Here is a 25086-nt window from a genome sequence, read left to right on the forward strand (position 1 = left end):
TGGTCAGTTTGAAGAAGGGTTTTGGCCCGAAACGTTGCCTATTTCCTTCGCTCCATAGATGCTGCCTCACCCGCTGAGTTTCTCCAGCACTTTTCACGGCGCAGGGACCGCAAACAAAGGCGTGGGAAGCGGGGAGGCTATCGAGCTAGGCTGAAATCAAACCCGCACCAGCCAGCTCTGCCCAGCATTTTCCTTGCGAATGTCCGGTCCCTGGTGAGTAAAATCAACGAACTACGGCTGCTGATCACCACACACAGACGGATCGCCGACTGCAACGCCATGGTCTTCACCGAAACATGGCTCAACGACAACATCCCGGACAACGCCATCGAGCTGGAGGGGCGCACTGTCTTCAGGGCCGACAGAACAGCGGAAGACCAAGGGCGGCGGACTGTGCATTTATGTGAACAACTCATGGTGTACGGACGTTGTTAGGATTGGTAGTCACTGCTCTGCTGACCTGGAATACCTGATGAAAAAGTGCAGGCCCTTCTATCTGTCCAGGGAATTTACGTTGATTGTTATCACTGCAGTCTATGTACCCCCGGACGCTAATGCCAGGCTAGCAATGGAAGAGCTGCAAGCTGCTATCAGCAAACAACTAACTGCACACCCAGAGGGGGCATTTATTGTTGTGGGTGATTTTAACCACTCCAACCTTAAAACTGTACTCCCCAGATTCCACCAGCATGTCTCCTGCCCAACCAGAGGAAACAATATTCTGGACTTAGTATATACTAATATTACTGAAGCCTACAAAGCCCTCCCCCTCCCCGGACAGTCTGACCACCTCTCTCTGTTCCTGCTCCCCAAATACACACCTCTGATCGGATGTGTGAAACCTACCATGAGGACAGTGAAGGTTTGGCCTGAGGGGGCTGTCTCTCTTTTACAGGAACAGTTTCAGCAAACAGACTGGAGTCTGTTTGCTACCCAGGCCACCTTTAACTCCCAAGTGGACATCAACTCATACACCTCAACCGTTTTGGACTATATAAAATTCTGCACTGACAACGTCACTACCCACAAAGAGATAAAGACCTTCCGTAACCAGAAGCCGTGGATGAGCAGGGAGGTCAGACTCCTGCTGAAGGCTCGCGATGCCGCTTTCAGATCTGGCAACGCTGAGGGATACAGCTCATCCAGGGCCAATCTGAAAAAGGGAATTAGGAATGCTAAACTCAATCACAAACGGCGGATCGAGGAGCATTTCCAAAACAACTCCGACCCCAGGCGCATGTGGCAAGGAATCAAATCCATTGCCGATTACCATAAAGTTAACACCCCCCCCCCCAGACAACGCCTCCCTTCCTGACGAGCTAAACCATTTCTATGCTCGCTTTCACCGGGACAACAAAACTCCAGCCATCAAAGTTGCTCCACTCCCGAATGAACAACCCCTCAGTCTCTCCACCTCTGCTGTACAAGATGCACTGAGCAAGGTGAATGAGCACAAAGCTGCCGGCCCTGATGGCATCCCCGGGCGGGTGCTCAGGGCATGTGCTGGACAACTATCCCTGGTCGTCACTGACATTTTCAATCTGTCACTGGCCCAGGGTGTCGTCCCCACTTGCCTCAAGACATCAACCATTGTGCCAGTGCCCAAACAATCAGCTACAGGGAGTCTCAACGACTTCCGCCCAGTGGCACTCACCCCTGTCATTGCAAAGTGCTTTGAGCGGCTGATCTTGGCTCACCTCAAAGCCAGCCTCCCCCCCACACTGGACCCCCATCAGTTTGCCTACCGGACCAACAGGTCTACAGAGGACGCCATATCGGCAGCCCTACACTCTGCCCTGACCCACCTGGATAGCAATAACACCTACATCAGGTTGTTGTTCATTGATTTCAGCTCTGCCTTTAACACTGTCATCCCCGCTAGCTTGATCACCAAACTCAGCGGACTTGGCATCTCCACCTCCCTCTGCAATTGGACACTGGATTTCCTCACCAACAGACCACAGTCTGTTAGGGTCAACAACCTCACCTCCTCCACTGTAACACTGCTCAGCCCTCTCCTCTACTCCCTCTTCACCCATGACTGCATCCCTAAGAATGGCTCCAACGCCATCATTAAATTTGCCGACGACACCACGGTGGTAGGACTGATCAGTGACAACGACGAGTCAGCCTACAGGGCGGAGGTCCAGCACCTGACAACCTGGTGTGCCAACAATAACCTCGTCCTCAACTCCAAGAAGATGAAGGAAATTATTGTTGACTTCAGGAAGAACAGAGGGGGCAGACATACCCCCATCCATATAAACGGGACTGAGGTGAAGCGCGTCTCCAACTACAAATTCCTCGGGGTACACAACTCGGAGGATCTGTCCTGGTCCCTCAACACCTCCAAGCTGATCAAAAAGGCGCAGCAGCGCCTTTACTTCCTGAGGAGGCTCAAGAGAGCTCACCTGTTCCCCCAGATCCTGACCAACTTTTACCGCTGTACCATCGAAAGCATCCTGACCACCTGCTTCACGGTATGGTACAGCAGTTGCACCGTAGCGGACAGGAAGGCACTACAACGGGTGGTGAAAACCGCTCAGTACATCATCGGTGCCCCGCTCCCTGCCATGGATACCCTCCACCGAAAACGGTGTCTGAGACGGGCCGGGAAGTTCATCAAAGACCCCTCCCACCCTAACCATCAGGGAGGCGGTACAGGAGCCTCAGGTCTCGTACTAGTAGGATGAGGAACAGCTTCTACAACAACACTGTCACATTGCTGAACTCGGAGTCCCGCCGATAGATTTCTCCAGTCTCTCCGTCCACATTGTTTGCTTATTCTGTATTTTTTATTTCTATATTGCACTATTACTACGGACTGACGCTAAACTGCATTTCGTTGTACCCATACTTGTATCTGTGCAATGACAATAAAGTTGAATTGAATTGAATTGAATTGAATTTTGTCTACCTTCGATTTTCCAGCATCTGCAGTTCCTTCTTAAACAAGGTAATCACTCTATTGACACTTGTACAGTGATTCTATGTCAAACAATGTTAACATCCTCTGATACTTTAAGGCTAGCACAACCAGTCACTGAAGGTGTGACATTCCAGGTTTTACCATTGTAGCTATGCTGGGGCAGTAAATAAAGAAATGTTTATATTAATCAGCCCACATTAAAACTCCCATGATGAGATCAGGGAAGGCATTTTTAAGTGGCTATCTCTTGTATGAAGAGGGGTCTCTGAAGAAGGGTTTTGACCCGAAACATCATCCACTCCTTTTCTCCAGAGATGCTGCCAGCATCTGCTCTCCAGCATTTTGTGTCCATCTTATATTAACATATTGTTAAAGCCTTATCCCTGCCACTCCAGTACACATTTCAGGACATGTCTGTTTTGTCAATTAATGCATGGGCTGTTTGTATATCTTGAGAGCCATCCCTCCGCATTGTAACAAAAGAGGTATGTTTTGGGCGTGGAGTCGTGTTTAGAACACCTGGGACTATTCACTGATACTTGAATATTCAAAAGGGATTGAGTTTGAGATAATTTGAGATGAGCTTCCATTGTTAATGTTTAAATCTACAAAGTTAACTGTCTGCACTCAAAACTTTAAAGATAAGCCCTTCTTGACAAATGGGCGAGCCCTGACAGCATGCCCAGGTAGGGTCCCCTTTCAGTGCTGCCTGCCAAATCTTCCTCTTCTGCCAGCTGTTGGGCTCACGTTTCTTCTTCTCCCCAATCTTTTCCACCTCATGTTCCTCCTCCTTGTGTACCTCCAATTGCAGAACCTAGATCAATGACTAATAACAAGCTTATAGAGATGCAGAAGACAACAATGAAGTGGTGCAAGGTGCTTCCAGAGAGATTTCAAATACTGGAATTGCATTGAGGATTCTGCTAACATTTGCCTGGGATTCAGCAACTAAGTTACAGAGAAAGATTGAACAAGTTAGGGCTTTATTCTTTGGAGCGCAGAAGGTTAAGGGGGGACTTGATAGAGGTCTTTAAAATGATGAGAGGGATAGACAGAGTTGACGTGGATAAACTTTTCCCACTGAGAGTAGGGAAGATTCAAACAAGGGGACATGACTTGAGAATTAAGGGACAGAAGTTTAGGGGTAACATGAGGGGGAACTTCTTTACTCAGAGAGTGGTGGCTGTGTGGAATGAGCTTCCAGTGAAGGTGGTGGAGGCAGGTTCGTTTTTATCATTTAAAAATAAATTGGATAGTTATATGGACGGGAAAGGAATGGAGGGTTATGGTCTGAGCGCACGTGTATGGGACTAGGGGAGAATACGTGTTCAGCATGGACTAGAAGGGTCGAGATGGCCTGTTTCCGTGCTGTAATTGTTATATGGTTATATGGTTATATTATGTTCCTGTGACCTGTAGAAATTATAATCGCCAGCATCAACTGGGCAACAGTTAGGAGCAACACCCAAAGAAGTTGGATGGGAGTGGAGGGATGAGGTGTTACTTATTAACCTGGAACTATTGCAGGCAACATGTACTGTCTGAAAATAAATGCGATATGTAAACTTTTCAGATATATAGTGTTGGCCTTGAAAATTGTATGTTTGTGGTTGACTATGAACATTCAGAAATGTTTGGCCCTGATTCATTGTTCCACGTGACCTTTCCATAAGTTTAATACTTGTAGATCTATAGGAGCCCCAACCCAACAGGCTCCATTCAAGGAATCACTCAAAGAATGATATAAATCCCTTGTCCTTAAGTGGCAAGTTGATTCACCCCAAATGCAGCAAACTAACAAATGAGCCATAGATCAGCCATCAGTTTACACAACAATCTAAAGGCTGAGAAGTTATGCCCTTGTCCCACTTAGGAAACCTGAACGGAAACCTCTGGAGATTTTGTGCCCCACCCAAGGTTTCAGTGCAGTTCCTGGAGGTTTTTGTCAGTCTCCCTAATGGTCAAAAGTGGTTTCCGCTTCTTCTATGTTCCGGCGATTATTTCAAAAAATTCAAAACCGGCCCTCGACTAAAAATAGGTTGCCATTTTAAAAATCAGTAATTTTTTAGTCGAAGCCGGTTGCGATGCTAGTTGAAGATGGTTGCTGGAGGTTGCAGGTAGTGGAAGGTAAGAAGGTCTTTCGACCATTAGGGAGACTGACAAAAACCTCCAGGAACCGCACGGAAACCTTGGGTGGGGCGCAGTCTCCAGAGGTTTCCATTCAGGTTTCCTAAGTGGGACAGGGGCATTAAGGGGTCAGTAATTTTAATTTATATGTATAGAATTATTTAAGCATAGTGTGTGGCTGTAACTCTGCTCCCAGAAAGTCACAGATCTATTACATCAATGACATAGACAAGTCAGAAGAAGGGTCTCGACCCGAAACTTCACACATTCCTTCTCTCCAGAGATGCAGCCTGTCCTGGCTAAGTTACCCCAGCATTTAGTGTCTATCTTTGGTGTAAATAGCTGGAGATTGTACGAAGCACCCTGAAGATTCATAGTTCAGGGTCTTCAGATATAAACATCTCCCACTCTTCCCTCAAGCTCTGTGTGAACAACTTCCTTGGCTCCAGTTCAGGTAGATCACCCGGTGGAGCCAAAGAGGCAAAGGGAGACTGGTTAAGGAAATGGCAGCTCACCTCACCCAAGCACCTATAGAAATGTTCAGGATTCTCCTGAATCATCATGACACATCAATAATTGCCTTCAGTCGACTGCAGCAGTATTAAGCAGCTACAAAGTTCTTGAATAGATATGTTGCCATGAAAGAAACACCATGGCTAACTGCAAGTAGCCAACAATAATTTCAAATCAGAAACTCAGACCTTGTTTCAGCCGCAATGTTCCAAATGTGTTGCTCAACAGATGAATCAGTTAATGCATGTTGTATGCATCATGCTGCAAGTGCTAGGATAACTTTCCTAAATTGCTTGATCTGCACAGAATTACTGGATGTTTTGTGATTTGCACAAAACCCCATTAAAATTGAATCGCATTGTACAATCCAAATTATAGACAACTATATTTCCAGATTGTACTGAAAACAATAATTTATCAGTGATTGCAAGTTTAAATGGTAAATTGGAAAATGTTGAATTTGTGAAAAAAATCTAGAAATAATAGAAATATGAATATCAACAAATGCTGGAACAACTGTTGAGTTAGGAATCTGCCATAAATTGCATTAGAGATTGTACAGTAAATCAGGATCTCTCAACATGACTAATCAAAATACATGATTAATTAAAATATCACCAATGAAAGGGATAATATACATTATAACAGCATCACTGTATGATAAGTAGTATAGAATAAGAATGTTCAAAACCTTAAGGTGATGTGTGGGCTGCATAGTGGCAAAGCTGGTAGATCCACTGCCTCACAGCACCAGAAACCTGGATTCAATCCTGACCTAGGTGCTGCTTATGTGAGGTTTACACAATCTCCGTTACCATTTGGGTTTCCTCCAGGTGCACTGCTTTCTTCCCATATCCCAAAGACATTCAGTTAGTAAGTTAATTAGCCTCCGTAACTTGCCCCTCGTGTATACGCGTGTGGTAGAATGATGAGAATGTGGGAAGAATAAACAAAGTGCGGGTGGCGGTTAACATAGGATGTGTGAATGGTTAGTAGATGATTGCTGCGGACTCAGTGGGGCGAAGGGTCGGATCTCATTTTGATAGACCCACCTCTTAATTTATGTTTTGATCTCCTTAAATTAACAATTAATTATATCAAGCAGATCATGCTTAGCCTTTGATCGTTACATGAAATCTGCAGCCTAGCTAACACTTCGCAACCCCACAGGTCCGATTGTCCTTGAGGACTTGCTTCAAAACCCTTCCAGAGAGGAGAACTATATGTGCTGAATAAGCTTGAAGCAGTAGATCCTAATGCCTCACTCCCAGATGGTCTCCCAATGGAATTTTTTAAAAAAGCTCACAGCACAATAGCACGCAGCACAACAGCACAAGTAAAAAAGGCGTGCCTTCATTGCTAGGGGCATTGAATACAAGAGTCAGGATGTCATGATGCAGTTCTATATTTCTTTGGTTAGGCCGCATTTGGATTATTGCGTGCAAGTCTGGTCGCCGAATTACAGGAAAGATGTAGAGGTTTTGGAGAGGGTGCAGAGGTTTACCAGAATGTTGCCTGGATTAGAGGGTTTAACTACAGGGAGAGGTTGGATAGACTTGGATTGCTTTCTCTAGAACATTAAAGGTTGAGGGGAGACAATAGAAGTATATAAAATTATGAGAGGCATAGATAGGATAGACGGTCAGAACCTTATTCCCAGGGTGGAAATGTCCATCATTAGATGGCATAACTATAAAGTGAGAGGGGAAAGTCTTTTTTAAACACAGAGAGTGGCGGGGGCTTGGAATGCATTTCCACGGGTGGTGGTTGAGGTAGATATGAAAGTGGCATTTGAGGCCTTCAGATAGGCACATGGAAGGGTACGAATAGAGGAAAATGGATCATGTGCAGGCAGATGAGATCATGTTTAACTAGGCATCATGTTCAGCACAAACATTGTGGGCTGAAGGGGTCATTGCAAAGGGTCTTCTCAACGGTGTCTAAAACTGCTGAAACCAATTAAAGTATTTAAGCATAATCAATTTTAAAACATACTTTCCTGAAAAAAATAAATACATTCAAACTAGTCTGGGAACATCACACCGGTTCCATATCTCAGCATGACTGAGCTCTGTCATTGGTTTCAATGGAAGGCAAAGAAGCCAGGGACACAGGGTTCCACAGAAGGAACCTCATCATCAGCAGTTCTCTTCTGAACTGCCAGCAAAACAAAAATGTGCTTCAGCCCAAAATTGCAGCGCCTTTCCCGAATGTTAGATACTTATATTTATTCACTCTAATTAAGTGGCACTGATAAAAGCTCCATAAGGATGTTGTTGATAGTGCAGTGTTTGAATAGGCCTGGACCGCTTTCCCTGGAGCAATGGAGATGTTCGAGGTTAAAAATCATGAGGGACTTAGATAAGATGGGGGAAACCGTTTTCTCAGTCACTTCACGGTCGAGGTGGCCTCTTTTCTTCGAGTCGCATCTTCAACTCCCCCCCCCCCCTTGCGGCCTACCATCTGGATTGGCACAGCCTTTCCTGCCGCAGACCGGCCAGAGCTTCAGCAGCAGCGCAGCACTGGATTCCATCGCGGAGTGGTACGATGCCTAACCGGGGATCGCCGGAGCTCCGGAGTGTTGGGACAGCTGTTTAACACCGTGGAGCAGTGATTTGCGGAGCTTCCAGCCGCGGGCGGCGCTGACTTCTTTAACATCGCGGAGTCCTCCGACCTCTTGCCGGGGGTCACCAGCTTTGAATCTCCGTCCAGCTCGGCCTGTGGACTTCAGGAAGTGGCCGATTCGGAAACTCCAAGCCACTGAGAGTGTTCTCCGTTCCGACGCCGGAGCTCCGATCATCCCGGCGAGAGGGCCTGAAACATCAGGCCGCCCGTAGCGGCGACTGCGGAGAGCTCAAAGGCCCAGACCACGGGTGAACAAAGAGGAAGATGACTGAACTTTATTGCCTTCCCTCACAGTGGGAAACATTGATTCTGCTGTGTGGGGATGTTCATGCTAAATTCTATCGTGTAATGTGTTCTTTTTATTCGTATGGCTGTATGGTAATTCAAATCTCACTGTACCAATTGGTGCATGTGATAATAAATATCTCTTGATCTTTTGTATATGGAATACTCTGCCAGAGGAAATGGTACAATTACATTTAAAAGACATTTGGACAGGATAGGAAAGGTTTAAAGGGATAAAGGCTGAATTCAGGCAAATGAGACTAGCTTAGGAAAGCACCTTAGTCAGTCTGGATGAGTTGGGCCGTGCGGCCTGTTTCTGTGCTGCATAATTCTATCAAGAAAGATCCTCCCAGTACAACTTGTTTAATGTGCTGGTATATGTTCAATTGTCAGTTTTGACACAGTGACATATTCCTTAAAAATGATTAACATGCACCTACTATCTGAATGAACTACAATTTTACTTCGGAGTCACGTGAGTGACTACATGAAGAACCCGCCAGCACGCACGTGTGTCATTATCGCTACACGCATTGTGAACAAGTCATTACGAGGGGAGGACGTTCCTCCCAAACGGCAGGGTTGAACCTGCAACAAGGTAGGAGAACTTAGTTTCTTGACTTACCTTTTTTACAGGAAGGCTGATGAAAACTGGCTGGGGAGAGTCTGCAGAACTGCAGGCAGCCAGCAACGGCCGGGGGCACCACTATCTCCCTTAAACGGGAGCCGGAGCCGACCTCAGCTCCAGCAGGACGCCGACAGCGGTGGAGCATTCTGGAGCTGTCATTCCGACGGCTCGGACAACAGCTCCACGGACCTATACTACATGGGTCCGAGGGGCTGGAAGGTGCTGGGTTTTTCCACAGCACTAAAAATAGCGGCAAGCGGTCAGTGCCCGAGAGCACCGAGTACGCGTTGGAGCCGTTGGGCCTGGGTCGCGAGCGGCCAGTTCCCCGAGAGGACTGGACCGCGTTGGAGCACGCCAGGCCCAAGTGGAGAAGGAGCGGCACAGTGCGGGAAGCACTGCACCGCGTTTTTAAAAACTACCAGACCTGCGGCTGCGAGCGGCCAGCTCCCCGAGAGGACTGCACCGCGTTGGAGCACCGCAGGCCCAAGTAGAGAAGGAGCGGCACAGTGCGGGAAGCACTGCACCGCGTTAAAACTGCCATACCTGCGGTTTGCGAGCGGCCAGCTCCCCGAGGGACTGAACCGCGTTGGAGCACCACAGGCTAACGGCAGTACGGGCGGCTCAGTGCTGTGAGCACTGCACCGCGCTTTGGAGCACCGCAGGCCAACGGGGATACCGGCGGCACAGTGACCGTGTACACTGCACCGCATTGGCACTGCAGGGCCTGCACCTGCAAGAACATACCGTTTTGCAGCGATGCAGGTCCAAGAAGAAATCCTCCAGTGGGTAAGTCCCATAGCAGCACCTTATACAGGGCTGTATTTCACTTCTACTATTACAGGGAAGTGGTTGAGGAAAAGACAGACTCAGGGAGAAGGAAGCAGCACCTTTTCTATAGGGCTATAATCATGCTTCTCTCTCCCCAGTAGACTCTTCTGTCAGAAGAGTGCTGGGGTCAAGTCTAGGGCAAACCCTGGACAGGTAAACAGATGTAAGAGCTGTAACAATGAGGTGATGCCTTTTCTAAGTCACAAAGTACATAGAGTGCATTATTGGTCCTTTCCTGATAGAAATACAGGAATACTTATGTTGTGACTGAAGGATTTAGCAGTCCAAAAAATTTACTGACAAATTCCATTCCCATCTGGGAAGTCACACGGGAATGTCTGTCTATGTTTCAGGGGGAACAACAGTACAGCTGTGAGTAAAGCTAACTGGGAAAGATCTACAAACCAGGTTAGAAGCCAGCATAGACCATATGTTTTCTATCTACTGCAGGGGCAAACATTAGCTGACACCATAGCTGTCACTTGCCACCGGGGATTGTAAATCCCTGAATGTACTAAACTAATCAATTTATGCATCTGGTTACATCCAACCGGGATTGACGCGGGCCTGTGTAAACCCGAAACCTCCTAGCAAAATCTTTTTATTTGGGGGTGACCTATCTAGAAGGTCAAGGAGTTGGACAATGAAGCCAAACTGGAGCTCATCTAAACGTCCAAACATCATCCTCAAAGGTATCGCCCCTATGCTGGAAGATGTGTACACCCACAACACACGGCCTCGGGGATCCAGAAGAAAACAGTAAAACCAGAAGGAAGCAAGGAGGTTGGTGCGAGAAGACATCGAATAAATAACTTTTTGACACTCATATCTTAAACAGTATCCGGGGATACACAATAGAATATTACAACACATAATCTTCTAGTCCAGCTGATATATCGAGAGAGGAATTTGGAGGAGAACACCAAATGGATATTGGGCTATAGTATTTGCTGATGTTTCTACACGATATGGAACACCAGATGCCGATCTACTCGTATCCAGACATAATCACCAATTACCAAATATGTCATATGGGATACAGACACTGGACATCAGCAACAGATGGGGTTTTAGCTGCATTGCAAGGGAAGAATTATTATCTACGCATTCCCTTCCTAACAAAATAGGATATGGCGCTTGACGCATCAATCATAGATCAGATCTCGGCTTTTTGGCTAAGATCAAGTATAATATCTGTTCTTATCAGTTTAAATGTCTGATATGTCCCTTATCTAGGGACCATATATTATAAAATTAAATAAATAAATAAAAAAGATTTAAAAAAAAAAAAAAGAAAAAGAAATGTGAAAAATAAATAAAACGATATATTCGTTTTAAGAACAGAAACCTTTTCTATTGTTAAGTATATTCGTTTTAAGAACGAAAATGGCAAGCATTGATTCAAAGGATGCTTACAATTTCAGTACCCATAACAGGTGACCACGGACGTTATTTTTATCTAATTGGATGGCTCAGCTCTAGCAGTATAGAGCACTACCTAATGTGTTTACATTAGCACCTAGGTTATTTACAAAATATGACAACCAGCCACACAATGGTAATGGCTTCTTTGGATGACATACTAATTGTGTGGAAACTTAGGACGGGCTGAACAAACGGTAACAGCCACTTAACAATTATTTGGAAACAAGGATCATTATCCATCCAATTAAATCAAAATTAAAGCCTTCAAACTAAAGGGATTATTTGGGGTTCACCATTAACTCAGTTCCTCATGTCAGTAACTTTGCCAACAGAGGTTACAACCTTAATAGAGGCATACAGCAAAATCATTGACATGAGGATAAACCATCCATCAGACTGGTAGCAAGAATATTGGCAACATATGGTTTCCAGCCACATAATTCAGACCCTTACATTATAAAGATTTACAGAGGGCCAAAAGATGAGCTCTTAAAATTAATGGTGATCATTTCGATAGAATGATGAAGCCATACAGAAGCCATATTGGAACTAAATGGTGGAACGATAACATTGGGCATTGCTCCAATCCTATCATTGTCAGCAACCAGTCTATGGTCCTACATATGGATACTATGCACTAGGATGGTGTGTTACCAATTCCATCTCCAGCTGTGGAGGAAGATGGAATACACAGCAAGCATCATTATTACTAACACTGGGCATAACTACCTGGAAATGTTGGGTGTTTTTTCATGGCCTAAAGTCATGTTGCTCTGGAATATATTAGACAGGTTATTAGATTATAAATTAACAACACTACTGTGGTAGCACATATCAACCACATGGGTGAAAGGGAATCTACATCATGTAACAATCTGGCCAACACAATTTGGCAACCTCATCAGGGGGGGGGTACTAAGGGAAATACTACGAGACTCTGCGTCTGGTGTTTTAATAGTACCCGACTGACCTACCCAACCATGGTTCTAGGTGGTACTGGGAATGAGATTAGAACCATGCAGCACCATCCAAAACAGACAGCCAGAGCAATGGACATGATCACAGCAGGCCACAGACAATCAACCTAAAGACAATGTCTAAAATACATAAACTAATGGGAGATGTGTTGCAACCATAATACATCATCCAGCCTGTTAGGAAGCTTTGTTAACCTACAGGGGCTTAGTATTAGTGACATCAACTGTGCCAGAAGTGGCCCATCTACTTACCTATGGCAAGAGAACGGAACAACAGCTTATGAGGGACACTTTTTATGGGAATTCCCCAAAGACCAGGTATTCCCAAATATGGGACATCAGCATCGTCTTAACGTTGTTAAAGAACTGGGCTCCAGCCACAGCGCTGTCATTACAGTTTTTGACATTTTACAAAACTGTCATGCTGATGGCTTAGGTCACGGCACTAAGGACTCAGTCCCTACCAAATTAAGGCTGGATACCTTGACCAGTTCACCTGGCAACTTACACTTCTATATTCAGGAATTAGGGAACTAAACAGACAGGGGTCAGCAGGCCTTAAAATAACATTTTTTTTTAGAGCCTACCCTACAGATGATTGACTGTGTTGTGAGACATCTACAAATATACATGGAACAAACCCAGACCATCAGTGGCACAGAAGAGGAACTTCTCATCAACGACAGACAGCCTCATTAAAGAATAACAGGCCAGGCCAGCTAAATGGCTAACATAGTATTGACAAAAGTTGGTGTAAACACTAACTGGGTTAAAATCTCACTCCACCAGGCTGCAGCAACGTCGGCAGCATTTAAATTGGAGGTTCCTATGGATAAAATCCTCAGGACTGCAGGATGGCCATCGGAAAGAACATTCTAAAGATTATAACTAACCAGTAATGGAAACTGGAATTTTTCAGAAACATTGTTAAGTTTCTGTACCATAATTTACCCCAAAAAACAGGGGCTATCAATTATTATTAACTTTATGGTTATTTATATATATCATATTGATGTTCAATATGTTATCACTATTCTCCCCAAAACCAAGGCAGACGTGATGATGGACTCGTTCCACGGCTTGAATCACAGAGCTTTGAAATCTTCATGTAGTCACTCACGTGACTCCGAAGTAAAATAGTAAGATTAAACGAGAACTTACCAGTTCGAAGTTTGATCTGTATTTTATGAGGAGTAACGTTGAGGGAATACATGCCCTCCGCTCCCACCCTTGATCATAAACACAACTGGTATCTTTTCTCTAATCTTACTATGCTTAAGTCATTACAGGTATCTGTGATTCACTCCGCTGCTTTGAAGAATGACACACGTGCGTGCTGGCGGGTTCTTCATGTATTCCCTCAACGTTACTCCTCATAAAATACAGATCAAACTTCGAACTGGTAAGTTCTCGTTTAATCTTACTATTATATGATAATTTCCAATTACTTACTCTCAAAGTATTAATTGGAAGCAATTAAATACTCCATATGCAGTCAAGGAAAATCTGGGATTTGTGAAATGAAATGAAAATTGGTCAATTGGCTAACAATGTGTTTCAACGCATCAGTGATAATCAGTTTCTGCTGATCAATGACATTTTGCTTGATCCTATTCCTGCATAATGCTTCACTGAGTTTGATTGTGTTTGCTTTATAATTTGATAGAATAAATAGAAAAGATACATTTTCTATTTATGATCGTTGGCAATTAATGAAACATGTACTTATGGAGTCTAGGGAGAAAGATAGCAGTTGGAAATTAGAAATTGTGTTTGAAATTGTCAGACTGCTCACAAGATCCCATGAAGCATGAACACTATCTAGAAAATAACAGCATCAAATGAGCAAATCTGTTTATATAACAGTTTTTAAAGCAAAACACTTCAGACATGGCTCCATTATAATTTTCACAGATATTTTTGTTATCTTTAGTGCAACCCGCAAATCAGGTAAGTGCGAGGGGAAGACATTTACCCAAGAACTAAAATGACAATAACCCGAGCAATGAGGTCCAAATCCAATCAGAGCAGGAATTGCATAGTATGTGGCCTAACCACAGGGTGGCGCCAAAGGACACCCCCCCCCCCAGAACCTGAGGCACGAAACCGAAAGGGCAGATGAACGAGTCATTGTTCCCGCACATCCACCAACAGAGATTGGGCCCGGAGGAAATCTGTGCCCAGTAACGGCTGGGAGATGTCAGTAACCGTAAAAGTCCAGGTAAAATGGCAAGGGCCAAAGATGATCGGGATCATGCGAACACCATACATCCGTATGGAGCTGCCATTGACTGCGGTCAGAGAAGGCCCCCACTTGGCAGAACGAGTGTCTACCCTTGATGGGGGCAAAACGCTAACCTCTGCACCCGTATCAACAAGGAACCGGCGTCCTGAGTGTTGATCCCAAGCGTAGAGGTGATGTTTCAGGCCGACCGCCGCAGCGACTACCGACGGCCGGCTTCGGCATTTCCCGGATACGAGCAGGGTGGGCGTCATTGACGGGCTGCGGGACCCCAGCACTGGTGGCAGTAACACCACTTCCCCTTACCGGGGTTGTTCAGGACAGGCGGCGCAGCCGAACACCCGGTGGATTGAGGGCCTGGTTTCTGGGCCTTCCAAGGTACTGCCGATACCCGATTGATTGAGCCACCGCCCCTGTTGCTTGGACTGCCACAGTGCGTCGGCACGTTCTGCTAGCTGCAGGGGGTCTGCAAAATTCTCACTGGCAAAAAGCAGTCGGATGTCGTCCGGCATCTGTTGCAAGAAGGCGTGTTCGAAGAGCAAGCAGGGCTGATGTTGTCCATAAAGGTGAGCATCTTACTCATGAACTCTGACGACTTGCGATCTCCGAGGCCGCCCATGTTCATGAGCGGCAATGCGCGGTCCCGGCGGCTGAGCCCAAAGGTACGCAAGAGCAGCACTTTGAGACCCTCGTATTTGTCCTGATCCGGCGGCGCATGTACGTAAGGGACCAGGCAACCATCTGTCTCCTGATCCAACGAGCCAACAACATAGTAAAACCGGGTGTCATCAGCCGTGATGCGTCGGATGTGAAACAGGGCCTCGGTCTGCTGGAACCACACTTGGGGCTGCGATGTCCAGTACACGGGCAGCTTCAGGGAGACGGCATTCTGCTGGGCTGGATTGACAGCGACCTCGGGCTGTTGAGGTTGATCGTTGGCTGTGTGCATAGTTTAAATCCAAAATGACCATTTTGGATCGTCGGGGTCACCAATATGGCGGGCGAATAAGCAAGCCACGTTTGGTGAATCAAAGAGATCTTTATTGTCAAAGCAAAGAGAACAAAACACACGCGAAAAGGGGAAAGGTTGACCTGGGTTCATTATATATATATATATACACTAGGGCACACCCCTACACCTCGTGACGACTTCTTCCCGCCATTACCCAATCACGTGACCCTACACCCGACTGCCAAGGGCTCGCATAGCAAGTGGCCTAACCACCGGGTGGCACCACAATATTAAGTAATAATCATTTCAGTGATTGAGCATTATTGACTACATTATACAGCTGATCACTATGAAACTGTATTGATGCAGTGATTATCTGATCTGATCAGACACAAAGTGAATACCTTGAGAAAGCTGGTAATACATCACACTAGGCTGTTATGGTTTGTGACTCATATTTTATTGGCATCTTGCAGGAATATGGCTCGGAGTGAGATCTCGATCATCAAGCACAGTGGTGAAGTATGGCATGCATTTCACTGTCGTAGGCTGAGAGTCAGGTAATACATGGTAACAACTGTGAGAATTTTTACATTGAGGATGTGACAGCATTTAAACTCCTGCGGAGATTTGGAAACACAAATTTGTGCAATATAAGCCCACACTATCACTCACTACTCCCCTTGGATTGCAACCTTGTCGTGGTCGTGGAGCTTGTGTGTCTCAGTGACCCCTAGAGATATGCCAGCGGGAGATTCGTCTCCTGTTAGGGTCTCCCATGCCGGACAGGTCGGAGGGTAGAGGCGAGACGAAGAGCGATCCACTGGTCCTCCAGGTTGGAGGTTGAGCACAGGGCTACCAACCTTGTCTCGTAAAACAAATATGTTATGGAAACAGCAACTGAAGGAATCAACACTACTGGGCGTGATGGACTTCCAGGGCTATCGACAGATGCTAGGATAAATGTACCAGACAGCATCCCAAGAATTGCCCTGCACTGGACACCGGAAGGGGAAAGGAAAAGAGGGAGACCCAAAACCACCTGGCGTCGAACTGTAGAGGAGGAAATGAAAACAATGGATCTGACCTGTGGTAGTGTCCAGAAGCTAGCCCGGAACAGACAGGCGTGGAGGACTCGTTGCTGCCCTACATGCCAGGAGGCATAATAGGCAGTAAGTAAGTATCACCCCTTGAACGCTTGAGAAATATACAATCCAAGAACATCCATATGCCTGTGAAATTAACTCCTTTTCAAAGAGAATGAGTTGAACTTCTGTTTCTTTGTGTACAGAATACCAATGATGATCCTAAGCCTGATGAATATGGACATTTCAAGGCAATGATGGGCTTCATCTCTCGGCAGAGCTTTCCAGATATGGGCATAAGACTTGAACCTGTCTTCAAAAATGTTTAACCTTCAGACATTTAGCCACTTAGAGAACTGGAGATAGCAGCATGGCTTCCTGTACTCTGTGCCAGGCTCAGTAGGCAAGACTCCTTCCTCCCTTAAAAGTATTTTGGCGTCTGGCTTTCTCCCTCTGTATTAGGCTGCACTAAAAATTCAGTGGGTCCACTATTAGCTAACCAACTAATTGCTTAGAAAAGCCTGGTGGTTACCACTTTTAATTAATTTCACTTAACGTAATGAAGTGGAACTACTAGTATTGTTTCAAAAAGTAGCAGCCATTTAAAAAAAAATACAATACAGTTATTTTGCTGATTTATCATTATACTTGAGATGGCTGCCAACAATGTTGGTCCAGAGGATTACTGTCAGCAATTGTTAAAATTCAAACTATAATGCACATACTTGTACCTCAATGGTTGTTGTCAGTTTCATGATGTAGTGACAACTAAAAGTAGACAATTTTAATGCCATCCATACAAGCCATTTTAATGGTAGCATCTAGACATTAATGCACATGGGTTGTGGTTGAAACGGGAAGGGTTACTTGGTGTGGAGAATGGGAACGATTTTAAAACTGAACTGTTTGTAAATATATAGATACATTTATAGGTAGTGAAATAACTGGGGAAATGTCAATATTCCTGTAACTAGAGTTCCATAAATATTCTGAATGTTTATTCAAATTTGAATAGCGAATTCTAAAATGACAGAACTAAAGGATATAATCAATTAAAAACCAGAGGAATAAACTGGTATTAAGATGATCACTATCTGTGAAACGCAGTACAGTTCTTTCATGTAATGCCATCCATAATTTGGGTTAATTAATCGTGACATCAGAGATGTTATTTGATATTGATATAAACCGTGTGCGGACGTGGCTTCGAAGGACGAGTAGCCGCAGCAAAGAAGTCGAAGCCAAATAGCCGAATGGAAACAAAGCCGAAACGCCAACGAACCAAAAGCATACGAAGCCGAAACGCCAACGAACCGAAAGGGCGGGACGCCAAAAAACCAACTAACCGAAAGTATGCGTCGCCTAAAAGCAAACTCACCGAATGGCCGCTCTGCCGAAATGCCATCTAACGTAAAGGCTGCTTCGCTTACAAGCCAACTAACAGAATGCCGCTCTGCCGAAAAGTCAAATAATGGCTTGTGTGGGGAAAATGACCCCCACCCTCCCGTCTCCACCGGCCAGTGATGTGATGGACGCGGGGGTCCGGAACAATCCCTGACAAGTCCCACCCCCTGGCGACATCATGTCTGTTATTTGACTTTTCGGCAGAGCGGCATTCGGTTAGTTGGCTTGTAGGCGATGCAACCTTTCGGTTAGTTGGCTTTTAGGCGTCCCGCCCTTTCGGTTCGTTGGCGATTCGGCTTCGTATGCTTTCGGTTCGTTGCCGATTCGGCTTCGTTTCCATTCGGCTATTTGCGTTCGACTTCTTTGCTTCGGCTTGTCGTCCTTCGACGCCACGTCCGGGTACCGATATAAATATTTTGTCAACTATGCATTGATATAAACATTTTGAATTTAAGTAGCAATTCATTTAAGGTTAGCAATTGCAAATAATGTATAATTGTAGTAGACAGGATTAACTCTAATTCTGCGAATCTTAATGTAAACCACAGCGCACATTAAAGCCTTTCATTAATTGGAGAATAAGGGATAGCTGGGAACAATTCCTCATGAGGAATCTAAAAATGAGGATTAGATTACTTCAAACCACAAGAGCACCCACCAGCAATTAATAAATTATACTGAATACTCTGAGATGACAGCATCAAAATTATAATTTTATCCACTTTAATTTGAATTGTTTATTCTTCTCTGGTTGCTGAGGTTGGAGGGGTTTGTGAGTTTGAACAGAATCATAGAGCTAAAGAAGATGAAAGCAGGCCAAACAGCTCATCCCATCATACTAAGTTAGCGAACTGAGTGATCCCTACTTGCCTGTGCTTGTGCTTGGCCATTATCCCACCAAACCTTTCCTATCCATGTGCCTGGTCAAGTGTATTTTAGATATCGTAATTGTACCACCTCTGCCAGTTCCTTCCATATATACATCACCCCGTGTGAAAAACAATGTATTTTATATCTTTCCACTCTCATTTTAAATCTTTGCTCTCTAGCTGTAGACTCAATTATCCTGTGAGAAAGATTATCACTATTCACGTTTTCTACAGTGGCTTGCAAAAGTATTCATACCCCTTGAACTTTTCCACATTTTGTCACGTTACAACCACAAACATAAATGTATTTTATTGGAATTTTATGTGATAGACCAACACAAAGTGGTGCATAATTGTGAAGTGGAAGGAAATTGATACATGGTTTTCAAATTTTTTTACAAATAAAAAACTGAAAAGTGTGGCGTGCAAAGGTATTCAGCCCCCATGAGTCAATACTTTGTAGAACCACCTTTCACTGCAATTACAGCTGCAAGTCTTTTGGGGGTATGTCTCTACCAGCTTTGCACATCTAGAGACTGAAATTTTTGCCCATTCTTCTTTGCAAAATAGCTCAAGCTCAGTCAGATTGGATGGAGAGCGTCTGTGAACAGCAATTTTCAAGTCTTGCCAGAGATTCTCAATTGGATTTAGGTCTGGACTTTGACTGGGCCATTCTAACACATGAATATGCTTTGATCTAAACCATTCCATTGTAGCTCTGGCTGTATGTTTAAGGTCATTGTCCTGCTGGAAGGTGAACCTCCGCCCCAGTCACAAGTCTTTTGCAGACTCTAACAGTTTTCTTCCAAGATTGCCCTGTATTTGGCTCCATCCATCTTCCCATCAACTCTGACCAGCTTCCCTGTCCCTGCTGAAGAAAAGCATCCCCACAGCATGATGCTGCCACCACCATGTTTCACAGTGGGGATGGTGTGTTCAGGGTTATGTGCAGTGTTAGTTTTCCACCACACATAGCGTTTTGCATTTAGGCCAAAAACTTCAATTTTGGTCTCATCTGACCAGAGCACCTTCCTCCACATGTTTGCTGTGTCCCCCACATGGCTTGTGGCAAACTGCAAACGGGACTTCTTATGGCTTTTTTTCAACAATGGCTTTCTTCTTGCCACTCTTCCATAAAGGCCCGATTTGTGGAGTGCACGAATAATAGTTGTCCTGTGGACAGATTCTCCCACCTGAGCTGTGGATCTCTGCAGCTCCTCCAGAGTTACCATACCTTGGCTGCTTCTCTGATCAATGCTCTCCTTGCTCGGCCTGTCAGTTTAGGTGGACGGCCATGTCTTGGTAGGTTTGCAGTTGTGCCATACTCTTTCCATTTTCGGATGATGGATTGAACAGTGCTCCGTGAGATGTTCAAAGCTTGGGATATTTTTTTATAACCTAACCCTGCTTTAAACGTCTCCACAACTTTATCCCTGACCTGTCTGGTGTGTTCCTTGGGCTTCATGATGCTGTTTGTTCACTAATGTTCTCTAACAAACCTCCGAGGCCTTCACAGAACAGCTGTATTTATACTGATATTAAATTACACACAAGTGGACTCTATTTACTAATTAGGTGACTTCTGAAGGCAATTGGTTGCACTGGATTTTATTTAGGGGTATCAGAGTAAAGGGGGCTGAATACTTTTGCACGCCACACGTTTCAGTTTTTTATTTGTAAAAAAATTTGAAAACCATGTATCATTTTCCTTCCACTTCACAATTATGCGCCACTTTGTGTTGGTCTATCACATAAAATCCCAATAAAATACATTCACGTTTGTGGTTGTAATGTGGAAAAGTTCAAGGGGTATGAATACTTTTGCAAGCCACTATATGTCTCTCATGATTCTCTAAACCTGCTGAAGATCACCCCTCAGTTATCTATGCACCAGGCAAATGGTTCTAGAGCGATTGAGCACGGAAATGCGTGTTATATACCTTCATTACTACCCTATCTACTTGAGCTGCCACCTTCAGTGAGTTATGAACTTGGACTCAAGATCCCTCTGCACATCAATGCAGTTAATGGTCCCCTTACATTCAACCTCACAAAGTGCAACATCTCACACTTGCTTGGGTTAGACTCCATCAGCCATTTCTTGGTCCATTTCTGCAGCTAACCTACATCCTCCTGTATCTTCTGACAGCCTTCCTCTATGTCTGCAACTTCTCCAATTCAGCAACTTATTCAGCAACCTATCTACATTTATATCCAGGTCACTTTTATATATATCTCTCAATCAGCAGATCAGCAGGCGGGCGTTACACTGGTGGACCTCACCTCCGCCTACGATACAATGTGGCACCAAGGCCTGATCTTGAAGCTCCTCCTCACCATTCCTGACCGCCATTTAGTGCGGTTCCTTGCCAACATCCTTGCCAACCGCAGTTTTGTACTCAAGACCAGCTACGGACAATCTAGCCGACTGCGACGCCTAAGAAGCGGAGTCCCCCAAGGCTCGGTACTAGCCCCCATGCTTTTCAATCTTTATATCAGTGATCTGCCACGCACGACTTTGCGCCAGTATTGATACGCAGATGACCTGGCCCTTCTGCATTCGGACAGGAGTTGGTCAAACGTGGAGGATGTGCTCTCGGGGGATATAGAACTTGTCGCGGGCTCCCTTAAAACCTGGAGACTAAAACTGAGTGTGGCAAAAACCACAGCAGCGGCCTTTCACCTGAACAACAAGGAAGATTAACGCCAGCTAACCGTCACCCTCAATGGGTCACCCCTACCCTATAAACCAGTTCCTACATACCTCTGGTTGAAACTAGATCAGCAGCTGACCTACAAGCAACACCTTGAAGCTCTCCATGCTAAAGTCTCGGTGCGGAACAACCTCCTGCGTTGCTTGGCTGGATCGTCATGGGGCGCCAGGACATCTACTCTCCGAACCAGTGGTCTTGCACTCGTGTACAGCGCCGCTGAGTAGGCCGCGCTCATACTAGCAAGCTAGACGCCATCCTCAACGACACCATGCGGTTCATCACCGGCTGCCTACGTCCTACTCAGACGGATCTTCTGCCGGTGCTCGCAGGTATCTGCCAAGCTTCGCAGAGAGTACTTCACTCACAGGCTTTTAAGAAGGAACTGCAAATGCTGGAAAATCGAAGGAAGTACTGGAGAAACTCAGCGGGTGCAGCAGCATCTATGGAGCGAAGGAAATAGGCAACGTTTTGGACCGAAACGTTGCATATTTCCTTCGCTCCATAGATGCTGCTGCACCCGCTGAGTTTCTCCAGTACTTTTGTCTACCTTCACCCACAGGTTGGTGTGCAAGGCCCCATCGGACGCCAAACTTCCTTTGCACCACCTCGCCCAGGACTCAGAGCAATTTGGACCTCAAAGCCTGTCATCTCGTCGCCCCTTCTCCCGTCACGCAGCGACCCTCTGTGGCTCCGGTTTCAACACACTAGGAGCATGGAGAACCAGCTGAGAACAGACTTCGCGACCTCCACAATTCGCTGTTGCACCGAACACCACCCGGCTCGGACCTGCCCCGCAAAGTGTGGGTCGCCCTGAACCGGCTCCGTACAGGGTTCACCGCCAACATGCATCGCTGGGGGCTGCATTTATCAGCAGCCTGAGTGTGTGGAGCAAACCAGCAAACAACACAGCACGTCATTATCGACTGCGCTGTCCTCCGCCCCCCTGGTGGAGGGGTAGACCTCACGGTCCTCGACAACAGCACATTGAACTGGCTACAGGGTCTGGAGGGCGTTACGTAACCACTGCTGCCTTAAACGCAAGAAGAAGAAGAGGTCCCAGCACAGATCCACTGGTCACAGAGCTCCAGCCAGAATATCTACCTTCCACCACAACCCTCTGTTTTTGATGAATATCCCAGTACTGAATCCATACAATCAAGTCATCATGAATCCTATACATCTTAATCTTTTGGATCAGCCTACCATGATAGCATTATCAAGAACCTTACTAAAATCCATGAATAATCCATCCATCGCCCTACCTTCAATAATCTCTTTTGGCCACCTCCTCAAAACACTCAATTGTGAGTAAGATATGACCTGCCACGTACAAAGCGGTGCTAGTTATCCCTAATTAACCCAGTCTCTTCCAAATGGGAGTAAATTCTATCTCTGAAAATTCTCTGCAATAGTTTCACTACCACTGTCGTGAGGTTCACCAGCAGATGTCACTGAAATTGGTGGATTTCTGGAGATTCTCTCTACTTCCCTTCACAACACCATTGGCCACTCCATGGTCCTCCGAGACGTCGCCCGTGACTTGAGAAGAAATCCTCGGCAATGACCCCCTCAATCTCCTCTCTTGCCTCCCTCATAATTTTGGATAGATCCCATCAGGCCTTGGGTACTTAATTAATATATAGGTGAGTAAGTGAAAGCACTTGTTTTCTTTCCCATTGATCATATATCAGTGTGGCTCACTAGAGCCTATATGGCAAATATCTGGAAATATATATAGTTTTCAGGCATCTGATACCTCAAATAAACAAAACGATGAAAGCAAAGGTTGCACAATGCTGACCCCTCTTGCAAATGTTACTATCCTAGTTGGAAAGCTATGCAATTTAATAGTAAGATTAAACGAGAACTTACCAGTTTGAAGTTTGATCTTGATTTTATGAGGAGTTACGATGAGTGATTACGTGAAGAAGAAGGGCCGTCCGTCTGCGTGCGCGTCAATCTTCAAAGCAGCGGTTAAATCACAGATAAAAAAGAAGACCTGAGAATAGTAAGATTGTGAAAAACTAGAACTTCCATATGACCTTGATAATATGAGGGTGGGAGCGGTGGGCACGTAATCGCTCATCGTAACTCCTCATAAAATCAAGATCAAACTTCAAACTGGTAAGTTCTCGTTTAATCTTATTATTTTACTTCGGAGTCACGTGAGTGACTACGTGAAGATTTCAAAGCTCTGTGATTTTACACCGGTTACGAATCCAGGCGTCACACACTGAATGGATTGACCATGGATGAGAGTATTATTAAAGCATTCAGACATAACGTAGTTAGTAAAGACACTGATGCTTTAAAATAAAGAAAAATAAATGTTTTGTTAGCTTCCCCTCCGAACCTGTGGGAAAACTAGGTAACAGAACTTAGGATGGCACGAGCAAATACCCCTGGTCCGATAATGGGTTTGTTATAAAACCGCTGAAACGTTCTTTCGTTCACCCATCCTGCAGCCGCTAGGATGTCATCAAGGGGCACGTCCATCATTCTTGCTGCCGACGTAGATGCAGCCCTGGTGGAGTGAGGTTTAAAGATATGAGTATTTATTCCCGCTACCACCATTACCTCCTTTAACCATCTGGAGATAGTTTGTGTTGACACCTTTCGGTGTGGTTTCTTGTGGCTGATGAGGACCGATTGTTCTGAGCCTCTGAGGTTCTCCGTGACTCTCAGGTAGTGGTGTAAATGAGTTACCACACACAATCGTTGGTCCTCTGGATATGCCAGGAACTGGATCTTCATCCCTGGCATTCCTGGCCTGCTCTGTTTGATCAGGTCCTTAACAACGAATGTTATGTTATTCGTATTGCTGGTCATGTAGTCCAGTCGTAGTTTTTGTAGTGTCTGGACTATTTGGGCTGTTATTAGCGCCATCAGCATAACCACTTTCAATGTTAGTTTTGACAAAGATAAGGCCATTTGCTGTCCCCACTGACGAAGTAAGGTCAGTACCATGCTCACATCCCATGTGTCCGTGTACCTAGGCCTTGGGGGTATCGAATTGTAAATTCCCTTCATGAATTTTTTTACGAAGGGGTGCGTTCCTATCGGCCCGTGCCCTGCCTCCAGTGTCAGATAGGAGGATAGTGCACATCTGGCACTGTTGATTGCGCTATAACTTAATTTATAGTCATAGTACAGGGCTGATAGGAACTCCAAGACATCCGTTATCCGAACTGTGTTGTATGTTATATCGTTTGCATGGCAGAAAGCTTCCCACTTCTTAATATGAGTGGCGTATTGTTTTTTGGTACTGACCCTCCATGCCTTTGTGATGACATCCACAGTTCGTTTGGATAGTCCAATGTCTTGAAATGGCTTCCTCAGAATCTGCAAACCAACAAATTAATCCGGTCAGAAAGTGAATGGTTGCTCCCTGAAACTGGGTTTACTAGGAGATCTCTCCTCTTAGGTACAACCATTAATGGCTGGACTATGATCCCCAATATTTTCGGGAACCAGGCTTGTGTA

General features: G+C 45.2%; 1 protein-coding gene and 1 pseudogene across 7 annotated transcripts in view; one reads left to right on the top strand and one right to left on the bottom strand.

Moving 5' to 3' along the window:
• ryr1 (ryanodine receptor 1) overlaps positions 1-25086 on the bottom strand; it is a 604017-nt gene that overhangs the window by 187317 nt on the left and 391614 nt on the right. The window lies entirely within an intron of this gene.
• Positions 11091-11199, top strand: LOC116967929 (annotated as a pseudogene).

This window comes from Amblyraja radiata, chromosome 41 (genome assembly GCF_010909765.2).
Source record: "Amblyraja radiata isolate CabotCenter1 chromosome 41, sAmbRad1.1.pri, whole genome shotgun sequence".
Lineage (NCBI taxonomy): Eukaryota > Metazoa > Chordata > Chondrichthyes > Rajiformes > Rajidae > Amblyraja > Amblyraja radiata.